Here is a 12,303-nt window from a genome sequence, read left to right as displayed (position 1 = left end):
GACTCAAGACATTTCAGCTTTGAATTTGTTGTTAATAATATGAAATCCCACAAACAAAATTCCACGTTGACATTATAGGGTATTGTGTGTAGATCGCTGACACAACAGATCAATTGAATCCATGTTAAATTCAGGCTGTTACGTAACAACATGTGGAATAAGTCAAGGGGCGTGAATACTGTCTGAAGGCAACATATACAGTACAGGCCAACATATTGTATGTGTACTGTAGGCTACAATACGCTTGGTTTTTGTAACGAGCTCGTTACCTGCTCTTACATATGATAGGCATTGGATTGGTTAGGTTTAGGCTTTCTCCTGACTCCTAGATTCAATCTTTATAAATATTACCGTTTTAAATAATAACTTTGTGTCATAGACTACAATTAGAGCCTATACTGTCTGATTACCACTATGCCAATGTGAAATTGTAGATTTGTTGGTTTGATTCAAATAAGAGAGAGAGAGAGAGAGAGAGAGAGAGAGAGAGAGCGGGAGAGAGAGCGAGCGAGCGAGACAGAGCTAGACGAGGCCGCGTTTAACGGAAATCGGTGCCATTGAGAAACAGTGCGTACGTTACTTTCCGCTATCACGCTAGGGTATTAACGATTCCATACATTCGATCGTCGGTCATATCAACTCTATTCGGTCGTGAGGTTTATGGAGCATCACGGACGATCAGGTCTAGATTATTTAAATGCTCTGGATAATATCTATCCGTGTGTAATCTTGGAGCCCTCCGCATTCCAGTCTAGGGAGAGGAAGGATGCTGTAGCCTACCAAGCTATGCGCTACTGAAGTGTTTTACATTGGCCAATAGCCCAGCCTCATCAGTGCGACTGCATTTTGACTGGACTCGACGATACATCATATAATATAATATGACTTCCATTTGCTATGTGTTATATCTGTACGTTTGTATTTGTCATCCAACTGGACTAGCCTGTAGAATAGGCTACAGTCATCGCCATAGGAACCCGAGGGAGATATCATTATAATAAGCTACTTTAGTGCAACGTGACGTGCAACAGCGGGAAAGACGGTCGAGTCCTATTAGGTGAGATTGAGCGTATGTGTGACGCTAAAGTGGCGTGTGTTTCCTCATGTGGAGTGTTTTTCGTCGAGGAGGATACGCTCGCGTTGTCGGATAATTCCCACGTCGAGGATCGGTTGACTCCCTTCTTTATTCCATCTCGCTCTCACACACACCGTGCGCGTGGCCTCGCCCGGGAGCAACCGGGTCGCCTATTACACGGGCTTATTTTTACTGCATCGGCAAGAAGGAGAGGGAGAGAGAACCGAGGATAAAACAACGGGAGGGAAGGATTGGGGGACCGGAGGAGAGAAGAGGAGAGGCGGGATGAAGGAGGAGACGCAGTGAACGACAGAGGAGGAGGAGGGAGACTCGAGCGTTCGAGGTAAGCGGGAATAATGGCGACGGTAGGGTACATGTATGAAGAACGGTTTGGTCTGTACAATCACACACACACACACACCCACACATATACCACTTAGGCTACGGTTTGGCCTGTCAATATGGCGTATGCAATGCATGTACACTCCTGTGTGTGTGTGTGTGTGTGTGTGTGTGTGTGTCATACACATGTTGACTAGTGGCGTCTCCTGCTGTGTGTGAGTTGTTTTAATGCACCATGGAACACTCCAACAGGCATTTAGAATCTCTCCCTCTTTCTCTCCTCTGAGAAACAGACAGTAGGATGATGAATGTGATAGTAGGGGGTTTGCTTACTGACAGGCTGTCTCACTGAGTGGTGAGTCACTCACATTCCTGTTCTAATCAAATTTCAAATCAATGTGTGTGTGTGTGTGTGTTTCTACATATGTTGTGTGTCTGTGCGTGCTCGTGTGTGTGTGTGATGATTGTGTTCCAAGTCTTTGAAGAGTGTCTTATTTTTGTCTGTCTCTGTTTGTCTCTCCTCTGTGTTGGTATTCTGTAGGGAGTGTGTGTGTGTGTGTGTGTGTGTGTGTGTGTGTGTGTGTGTGTGTGTGTGTGTGTGTGTGTGTGCGTGCGTGCGTGCGTGTGTGTGTGTGCGCGTGCGTGCGTGCGTGTGTGTGTGTCAGTATGTTTTGACTGGGGACTATGATGGTGGAAAGAGGGATCACGGGGGAGAAGTCAAGACCAGTGGACAAAGAGATTATAAACAGAATGTAAAGTGGAGGTGGGCTGGATAGAGAGAGGGACAGAAAGAGAGAGAGAGAGCTGTGGTGACCTACATGCCAGAACTGGACAAGAACCTGACACTCTTAGCACTCAGGGGGACAAAACACCTACCTGGAGGAGACAGCATTCCCTCCAAAATATTTCCCTGTAGACACAACTATGACAAAACGGGTCTCAATTCCTGTAGCTCTGTCGCACGCTGGGTCTATACATAGTCAATGGTTGGCTTCGAGGGGAGTTTTACGGTAGGCAACACCTACAGCTCATCCCTTGGCAGTAGTACTGTAGATTACTGTATCACTGACCTCAACCCAGAGTCTCTCAGACCGTTCACTATCAGCCTACTGACACCCCTGTCAGATCACAGCAAAAACACAGTCCACTTCAAAGGAGCAATACTCAATCATGAGGCATCAAAGCCAAAGGACTTCGATAATATTAAGAAATGCTATAGAGGGAAGGAATGTAGTGTGGAAACCTACCAGAAAACAATTAGGCAACAATACATTCAATCCCATTTAGACAACTTCCTGGAGAAAACGTTTTACTGTAATAGTGAAGGTGTAAACTTGGCAGTAGAAAACCTAAACTGTATAGTTGACCTCTCGGCTTCCCTTCCTTCAAATCTATACATTTATATCATATCATATATTCAAATCTATACATTTATATCATATCATATTTTCAAATCTATACATTTCAAGCCGACAACCAAAGAAAATGAGCAACAATTGCAAATGGTTTGATGAAGAATGAAAAACCTAAGAAAGAAATTGAGAAACCTATCCAACCAAAAACACAGAGACCCAGAAAACCTGAGCCTACGCCTTCACTATGGTGAATCACTAAAACAATACAGAAAACCTGAGTCTACGCCTTCACTATGGTGAATCACTAAAACAATACAGAAAACCTGAGCCTACGCCTTCACTATGGTGAATCACTAAAACAATACAGAAAACCTGAGCCTTCGCCTTCGCCTTCACTATGGTGAATCACTAAAACAATACAGAAAACCTGAGCCTTCGCCTTCACTATGGTGAATCACTAAAACAATACAGAAATACACTACGGAAAAAGAAGGAACAGCATGTCAGAAATCAGCTCAATGTAATTGAAGAATCCAAGTAATCAAACCACTTCTGGGAAAATTGGAAAACACTAAACAAACAACACGAAGAGTTATCTATCGGATAAACCACTTCTCCAATCTGGCTCTATAACAAAGAATAAACAGCAACAACATATACATGATCAAATACAACTCTTAGAATCAACTACTAAACACTACCAGAACCCACTGGATGATCCAATTACATGGATTGAACTACAAGACAACATTCAAACCCTCCAACCCTAAAAGGCCTGTGGTGTTGATGGTATCCTCAATGAAATGATAAAATACACAGACCACAAATTCCAATTGGCTATACTTAAACTCTTTAGCATCATCCTCAGCTCTGGCCTATTCCCCAATATTTGGAACCAAGGACTGATCACCCCAATCCACAAAGGTGGAGACAAATTTGACCTCAATAACTACCATTGTTACGATATTGTGTCTAGATGTAGGTGAAGGAGTGAAACGCAGGAGAGCAGAGATGTCCGAGTAGCGGTTTTTAATAGGCAAGTCCACAAAAACATAAAGGTCAGGTACAATAACAAAATAAACTCGACAAAAGAGAAACCAGTTACTCACGGAAGGAGGAAAAAACACCGCTCCTAGAACTGATACACACTCGGTATAATACATGAAAATACACAGGCACAACCTCAACAAGCAACATAACACGAACAATCCCGCGCAAACCTACGCAGGCAACAGGGGTAATTATACACACAGAAATTCAAGCAAATGAAACCAGGTGTGAAAGAACCCAAGACAAAACTAAGGGAAAAAGAAAAAGGATTGTTGATGGCTAGTAGGCCGGCGACGCCGAGCGCCGAGCACCGAGCGCCGAGCACCGAGCACCGAGCGCCGAGCACCGAGCGCCGAGCACCGAGCACCGAGCGCCGAGCACCGAGCGCCGAGGCAAGAAGGGCCTACTACGACATTAAAAGGAACATCAAATTCGACGTACCAATTAGGATCTGGCTAAAAATACTTGATTCAGTTATAAAAACCAATTTCCCTTCATGGTTGTGAGGTCTGGGGTCCGCTCACCAACCAAGAATTCACAAAATGGGACAAACACCAAGTTGACACTCTGCATGCAGAATTCTGGAAAAACAGAACTGGAAAAACAGAACTTGTACAATCTGCTAATTATCAAAAGTTTGTTGTGCCAGCTCAGCGCTCCTGGTCTCCAGTACGCCTCCTCGGACCAGGATATCCTGCGCCGGCCATACGTACTGTGTCTCCAGTACGCCTCCTTGGACCAGGATATCCTGCGCCGGCCATACGTACTGTGTCTCCAGTACGCCTCCTCGGACCAGGATATCCTGCGCCGGCCATATGTACTGTGTCTCCAGTGCGCCTCCACAGCCCAGTACGTCCTGTGCCTCCTCCCCTTACTCGCCCTGAGGTGCGTGTCATCAGCCCGGTGCCACCTGTACCGGTCCAACGCATCAGGCCTCCAGTGCGCCTCCACAGTCCAGAGCTTCCGGCGACAGTTCCCAGTCCAGAGCTTCCGGCGACAGTTCCCAGTCCAGATCTTCCTGCGATAGTTCCTAGTCCAGCGTTCCGGCAACAGTTCCCAGTCCAGAGCCACCACCAAATATGGTGGATCCGAGAGCCGAGTGGGTTCTTCGTCCCGCACCAGAGCCACCACCAAATATGGTGGATCCGAGAGCCGAGCGGGTTCTTCGTCCCGCACCAGAGCCACCACCAAATATGGTGGATCCGAGAGCCGAGCGGGTTCTTCGTCCCGCACCAGAGCCACCACCAAATATGGTGGATCCGAGAGCCGAGCGGGTTCTTCGTCCCGCACCAGAGCCACCACCAAATATGGTGGATCCGAGAGCCGAGTGGGTTTTTCGTCCCGCACCAGAGCCACCACCAAAATGGTGGATCCGAGAGCCGAGTGGGTACTTTGTCCTGCACCAGAGCCGCCCCCAATGTTGGTGGATCCGAGAGCCGAGTGGGTACTTTGTCCTGCCACCACCGACACTAGACACCCCCCCCTAACCCTCCCTTTTTTTCAGATTTTGAGGGGGGTACTGTCACGTCCTGACCATAGAAAGCCTTTATTTTCTATGGTAGAGGTCAGGGCGTGACTAGGGGGGGTTAGTCTAGTTTATATTTTCTATGTGGGGTTCTAGGTTGTTTTTTCTATGTTGGGATTTTTTGGTATGATTCCCAATTAGAGGCAGCTGGCTATCGTTGTCTCTAATTGGGGATCATACTTAAGTAGCATTTTTTCCCACCTGTGGGTCATGGGATATTGTTTATGTTTAGTTGCTTGTTTGCACTGCTTTGTCGTCACGGTTCGTTTATTCTTTATTTGTTTTGTATTTACTTAAGTTTCACTTTCATTAAAATATGTGGAACTCACAGTACGCTGCATCTTGGTCTGACCATCATTATTACGAACATCGTGACAACGCGGCTTTAACAAAAATGTTATTGTGTGGTGGAGCTGCATAAGTGTTGCTCTCCACTTTCCGGAGGATCAAGTTTTGAAATCAGTGGAATTAAAGTATGACAGCTAAAGAGATGGAGAAAACACCTGTCTCCGGATTACATCTTCAAACTAAGGGGCAATCGTGGCATGGCATTCCTGACAGGGAGACGCGTCCGTCATGCATGATGATTTATGTATCCAGATAAGATAGTCTAGCGTTAGCTAGCTACATTTTCAGATATTACACATTTCTAATTTGGACAGAAAGTGGTTTAATTTCAAACTCCTGTTAGCTGGCTGGCTCCCTAGCTGACATTATTTGTTTCCCAGAGCCGTTTGCTTTTCTAGTTAGAGTCCAATGTTAGCTAGCTAACACTGAACATGGTTGATTAGCCCCCAGCACTGTGGCATTGTTGACACTTTGTTCATTGTTGTTTAACTAGCTAACTAATGTTAGCTGGCTGGCTCATTAGCTAATGTTTTGTACAACACCCGTTGAATATGGCCGGTGTCAGTAAATGTCTGAAAAAAAAAACGTAATGAAATTGTTACCAGCAGAGCTGGTTAGGCTGTTTTCATGTTATCCCGGAGGTAAACAAATCATTGGCCAGTTCGTCAAGTGTGTTCTCCGAGTGCGAAACAAGATGGGTGGGGCTAAATCTTAAGAGGGTGTGAATGAGGCTGATTGGGTGTAGACAAAGAAGCGCCCTTCACTAGATACCAAAACATTCAAAGGCGATTTTCTCAAAAGTGAGTTTACAAGTTGATCAACTTTTAAAGCAGAATTACTTTCACATTGTTCCTCAAATGCAGTGTATAATATACCATTATGTAGCTCTGAGTCTCTAGTGTTATCCAATGTAAAAAACAGCATTTCACATTATGCTTCTGAAGACCTGATCCAGGTGGTGAGTCACAAATCATGACAAAACAAAAAGATAATTACTTGACACATTGGAAAGAATTAACAACAACAAAAATATCAAACTAGAATGTTATTTGGCCCTAAACAGAGAGTACACAGTGGCAGAATACCTGACCACTGTGACTGACCCAAACGTAAGGAAAGCTTTGACTATGTACAGACTCAGTGAGCAGACGCTCTTGGCAGACATGGCTCTCAAGAGAAGACAGGCTATGTGCTCACTGCCCACAAAATGAGGTGGAAACTGAGCTGCACTTCCTAACTTGCTGCCCAATGTATGACCATATTAGAGACACATATTTCCCTCAGATTACACAGATCCACAAAGATTTTGAAAACAAATTCAATTTTGATAAACTCCCATATCTACTGGGTGAAATTCCACAGTGTGCCATCACAGCAGCACGATTTGGGACCTGTTGCCACAAGAAAAGGGCAACCAGTGAAGAACAAACACCATTGTAAATACAACCCATATTTATGTTTATTTATTTTCCCTTTTGTACTTTAACTATTTGCACATCGTTACAACACTGTATATATACATAATATGACATTTGTTGCTTTGGCAAAGTTAACAAATGTTTCACATGTCAATACATTTAATTGAGAGAGAGAGTGAGAGAGAGAGTGTGAGAGAGAGACAGACAGACAGACAGACAGACACAGAGAGACAGAGAGAGAGAGATGTATAAAGATATAGAGAGGGGAGAGACAGAAAAGGAGGGAGAAGAATGAAATGGAATACAGACAGGTGATACAGACAGAGACATGCTTGGATGGGGAAGAAAGAGAAAAAGAAGATGAAGAGAAGAGGGAGAGATACTATAGGTGGAGAGGTGAGGAAGAGAAGAGAAGAGGGAGAGATACTATAGGTGGAGAGGTGAGGAAGAGAAGAGGGAGAGATACTATAGGTGGAGAGGTGAGGAAGAGAAGAGGGAGAGATACTATAGGTGGAGAGGTGAGGAAGAGAAGAGAAGATGGAGAGATACTATAGGTGGAGAGGTGAGGAAGAGAAGAGAAGAGGGAGAGATACTATAGGTGGAGAGGTGAGGAAGAGAAGAGAAGCGATACTATAGGTGGAGAGGTGAGGAAGAGAAGAGAAGAAAAGAGGGAGAGATACTATAGGTGGTGAGGAAGAGAAGAGAAGATGGAGAGAAACTATAGGTGGAGAGGTGAGGAAGAGAAGAGAAGAGGGAGAGATACTATAGGTGGAGAGGTGAGGAAGAGAAGAGAAGATGGAGAGATACTATAGGTGGAGAGGTGAGGAAGAGAAGAGAAGAGGGAGAGATACTATAGGTGGAGAGGTGAGGAAGAGAAGAGGGAGAGATACTATAGGTGGAGAGGTGAGGAAGAGAAGAGGGAGAGATACTATAGGTGGAGAGGTGAGGAAGAGAAGAGAAGATGGAGAGATACTATAGGTGGAGAGGTGAGGAAGAGAAGAGAAGAGGGAGAGATACTATAGGTGGAGAGGTGAGGAAGAGAAGAGAAGCGATACTATAGGTGGAGAGGTGAGGAAGAGAAGAGAAGAGAAGAGGGAGAGATACTATAGGTGGTGAGGAAGAGAAGAGAAGATGGAGAGAAACTATAGGTGGAGAGGTGAGGAAGAGAAGAGAAGAGGGAGAGATACTATAGGTGGAGAGGTGAGGAAGAGAAGAGAAGATGGAGAGATACTATAGGTGGAGAGGTGAGGAAGAGAAGAGAAGAGGGAGAGATACTATAGGTGGAGAGGTGAGGAAGAGAAGAGGGAGAGATACTATAGGTGGAGAGGTGAGGAAGAGAAGAGAAGAGGGAGAGACACTATAGGTGGTGAGGAAGAGAAGAGAAGATGGAGAGATACTATAGGTGGAGAGGTGAGGAAGAGAAGAGACGAGAAGAGGGAGAGATACTATAGGTGGAGAGGTGAGGAAGAGAAGATGGAGAGATACTATAGGTGGAGAGGTGAGGAAGAGAAGATGGAGAGATACTATAGGTGGAGAGGTGAGGAAGAGAAGAGAAGATGGAGAGATACTATAGGTGGAGAGGTGAGGAAGAGAAGAGAAGATGGAGAGATACTATAGGTGGAGAGGTGAGGAAGAGAAGATGGAGAGATACTATAGGTGGAGAGGTGAGGAAGAGAAGAGAAGAGGGAGAGATACTATAGGTGGAGAGGTGAGGAAGAGAAGAGGGAGAGATACTATAGGTGGAGAGGTGAGGAAGAGAAGAGGGAGAGATACTATAGGTGGAGAGGTGAGGAAGAGAAGAGAAGAGGGAGAGATACTATAGGTGGAGAGGTGAGGAAGAGAAGAGGGAGAGATACTATAGGTGGAGAGGTGAGGAAGAGAAGAGGGAGAGATACTATAGGTGGAGAGGTGAGGAAGAGAAGAGAAGATGGAGAGATACTATAGGTGGAGAGGTGAGGAAGAGAAGAGAAGAGGGAGAGATACTATAGGTGGAGAGGTGAGGAAGAGAAGAGAAGCGATACTATAGGTGGAGAGGTGAGGAAGAGAAGAGAAGAAAAGAGGGAGAGATACTATAGGTGGTGAGGAAGAGAAGAGAAGATGGAGAGAAACTATAGGTGGAGAGGTGAGGAAGAGAAGAGAAGAGGGAGAGATACTATAGGTGGAGAGGTGAGGAAGAGAAGAGAAGATGGAGAGATACTATAGGTGGAGAGGTGAGGAAGAGAAGAGAAGAGGGAGAGATACTATAGGTGGAGAGGTGAGGAAGAGAAGAGGGAGAGATACTATAGGTGGAGAGGTGAGGAAGAGAAGAGGGAGAGATACTATAGGTGGAGAGGTGAGGAAGAGAAGAGAAGATGGAGAGATACTATAGGTGGAGAGGTGAGGAAGAGAAGAGAAGAGGGAGAGATACTATAGGTGGAGAGGTGAGGAAGAGAAGAGAAGCGATACTATAGGTGGAGAGGTGAGGAAGAGAAGAGAAGAGAAGAGGGAGAGATACTATAGGTGGTGAGGAAGAGAAGAGAAGATGGAGAGAAACTATAGGTGGAGAGGTGAGGAAGAGAAGAGAAGAGGGAGAGATACTATAGGTGGAGAGGTGAGGAAGAGAAGAGAAGATGGAGAGATACTATAGGTGGAGAGGTGAGGAAGAGAAGAGAAGAGGGAGAGATACTATAGGTGGAGAGGTGAGGAAGAGAAGAGGGAGAGATACTATAGGTGGAGAGGTGAGGAAGAGAAGAGAAGAGGGAGAGACACTATAGGTGGTGAGGAAGAGAAGAGAAGATGGAGAGATACTATAGGTGGAGAGGTGAGGAAGAGAAGAGACGAGAAGAGGGAGAGATACTATAGGTGGAGAGGTGAGGAAGAGAAGATGGAGAGATACTATAGGTGGAGAGGTGAGGAAGAGAAGAGACGAGAAGAGGGAGAGATATTATAGGTTTAGAGGTGAGGAAGAGAAGAGGGAGAGATACTATAGGTGGAGAGGTGAGGAAGAGAAGAGAAGATGGAGAGATACTATAGGTGGAGAGGTGAGGAAGAGAAGAGAAGAGGGAGAGATACTATAGGTGGAGAGGTGAGGAAGAGAAGAGAAGCGATACTATAGGTGGAGAGGTGAGGAAGAGAAGAGAAGAGAAGAGGGAGAGATACTATAGGTGGTGAGGAAGAGAAGAGAAGATGGAGAGAAACTATAGGTGGAGAGGTGAGGAAGAGAAGAGAAGAGGGAGAGATACTATAGGTGGAGAGGTGAGGAAGAGAAGAGAAGATGGAGAGATACTATAGGTGGAGAGGTGAGGAAGAGAAGAGGGAGAGATACTATAGGTGGAGAGGTGAGGAAGAGAAGAGAAGAGGGAGAGACACTATAGGTGGTGAGGAAGAGAAGAGAAGATGGAGAGATACTATAGGTGGAGAGGTGAGGAAGAGAAGAGACGAGAAGAGGGAGAGATACTATAGGTGGAGAGGTGAGGAAGAGAAGATGGAGAGATACTATAGGTGGAGAGGTGAGGAAGAGAAGAGACGAGAAGAGGGAGAGATACTATAGGTGGAGAGGTGAGGAAGAGAAGAGGGAGAGATACTATAGGTGGAGAGGTGAGGAAGAGAAGAGAAGATGGAGAGATACTATAGGTGGAGAGGTGAGGAAGAGAAGATGGAGAGATACTATAGGTGGAAAGGTGAGGATGAGAAGATGGAGAGATACTATAGGTGGAGAGGTGAGGAAGAGAAGAGAAGATGGAGAGATACTATAGGTGGAGAGGTGAGGAAGAGAAGAGAAGATGGAGAGATACTATAGGTGGAGAGGTGAGGAAGAGAAGATGGAGAGATACTATAGGTGGAGAGGTGAGGAAGAGAAGAGAAGATGGAGAGATATGATAGGTGGAGAGGTGAGGAAGAGAAGAGAAGATGGAGAGATACTATAGGTGGAGAGGTGAGGAAGAGAAGAGAAGAGGGAGAGATACTATAGGTGGAGAGGTGAGGAAGAGAAGAGAAGATGGAGAGATACGATAGGTGGAGAGGTGAGGAAGAGAAGAGAAGATGGAGAGATACGATAGGTGGAGAGGTGAGGATGAGAAGAGAGAAGGTAGAGGGATAGTAAGAAATAGATGGAGAGAGGAAGGCAGACGTGTGTGTGTGTGTCTGTCACAGGAAAACAAAGCAAATCTAACCAGTACACCATTCATTTACATTACCCACCAGATACAAACATCTAATTTTCATACACACAGACACACACACACACACACACACACACACACACACACACACACACACACACACACACACACACACACTGCTTATTTGGTTGGGTCTTATACAGTCTGCAATGGAAATCAGGCAGGAAAATAAGACCTGTAGGGTCCCCTTATACCACTATTTACATATGTACCTAGAATACACACACACACACACACAGACACGCACTGACTCACTAACATACACACGCACTCACACTCACGCACATACACGCACGCTCACTCACTGACACACACACACAGACACACACACAGTCTCTCTCTCTTCCAGCATGTCTTTGTGTCCCTTTATTGTGTCCTAATGTCCTTCATCCTGAGGCTAGTCTCCTTCTCTCTCTCCCTCCCACTCTCTTCCCTTCCCCTCCCTTCCTCTCTCCTTCTCCCTTCCCCTCTCCTTCTCCCTTCCTCTCTCCTTCTCCCTTCCCCTCTCCTTCTCCCTTCCCCTCTCCTTCTCCCTTCCTCTCTCCTTCTCCCTTCCCCTCTCCTTCTCCCTTCCACTCTCCTTCTCCCTTCCACTCTCCTTCTCCCTTCCCCTCTCCTTCTCCCTTCGTCTCTCCTTCTCCCTTCGTCTCTCCTTCTCCCTTCCCCTCTCCTTCTCCCTTCCTCTCTCCTTCTCCCTTCCCCTCTCCTTCTCCCTTCCCCTCTCAAATCAAATCAAATCAAATGTATTTATATAGCCCTTTGTACATCAGCTGATATATCAAAGTGCTGTACAGAAACCCAGCCTAAAACCCCAAACAGCAATCAATGCAGGTGTAGAAGCATGGTGGCTAGGAAAAACTCCCTAGAAAGGCCCAAACCTAGGAAGAAACCGAGAGAGGAACCAGGCTATGAGGGGTGGCCAGTCCTCTTCTGACTGTGCCTGGTGGAGATTATAACAGAACATGGCCAAGATGTTCAAATGTTCATAAATGACCAACATGGTCAAATAATAATAATCACAGTAGGTGCA

At 45.6% G+C, this 12,303-nt stretch overlaps 1 protein-coding gene across 1 annotated transcript in view; it reads left to right on the top strand.

Annotated features, from left to right (window-relative positions):
• Positions 1 to 350: 350 nt before the first annotated feature.
• Positions 351 to 12,303, top strand: part of LOC110487505 (adhesion G protein-coupled receptor L1-like) — a 76,656-nt gene continuing 64,703 nt past the window's right edge. Inside the window, exon 1 of the mRNA XM_036939965.1 lies at positions 351 to 1,418. The gene's annotated coding sequence lies outside the window, so the exon portion shown is untranslated. The remainder of the gene's footprint in view (positions 1,419 to 12,303) is intronic.

The sequence above is a fragment of the Oncorhynchus mykiss genome, chromosome 13, assembly GCF_013265735.2.
Source record: "Oncorhynchus mykiss isolate Arlee chromosome 13, USDA_OmykA_1.1, whole genome shotgun sequence".
Taxonomy (NCBI): Eukaryota; Metazoa; Chordata; class Actinopteri; order Salmoniformes; family Salmonidae; genus Oncorhynchus; species Oncorhynchus mykiss.
This window is presented reverse-complemented; position numbering and strand designations above follow the sequence as displayed.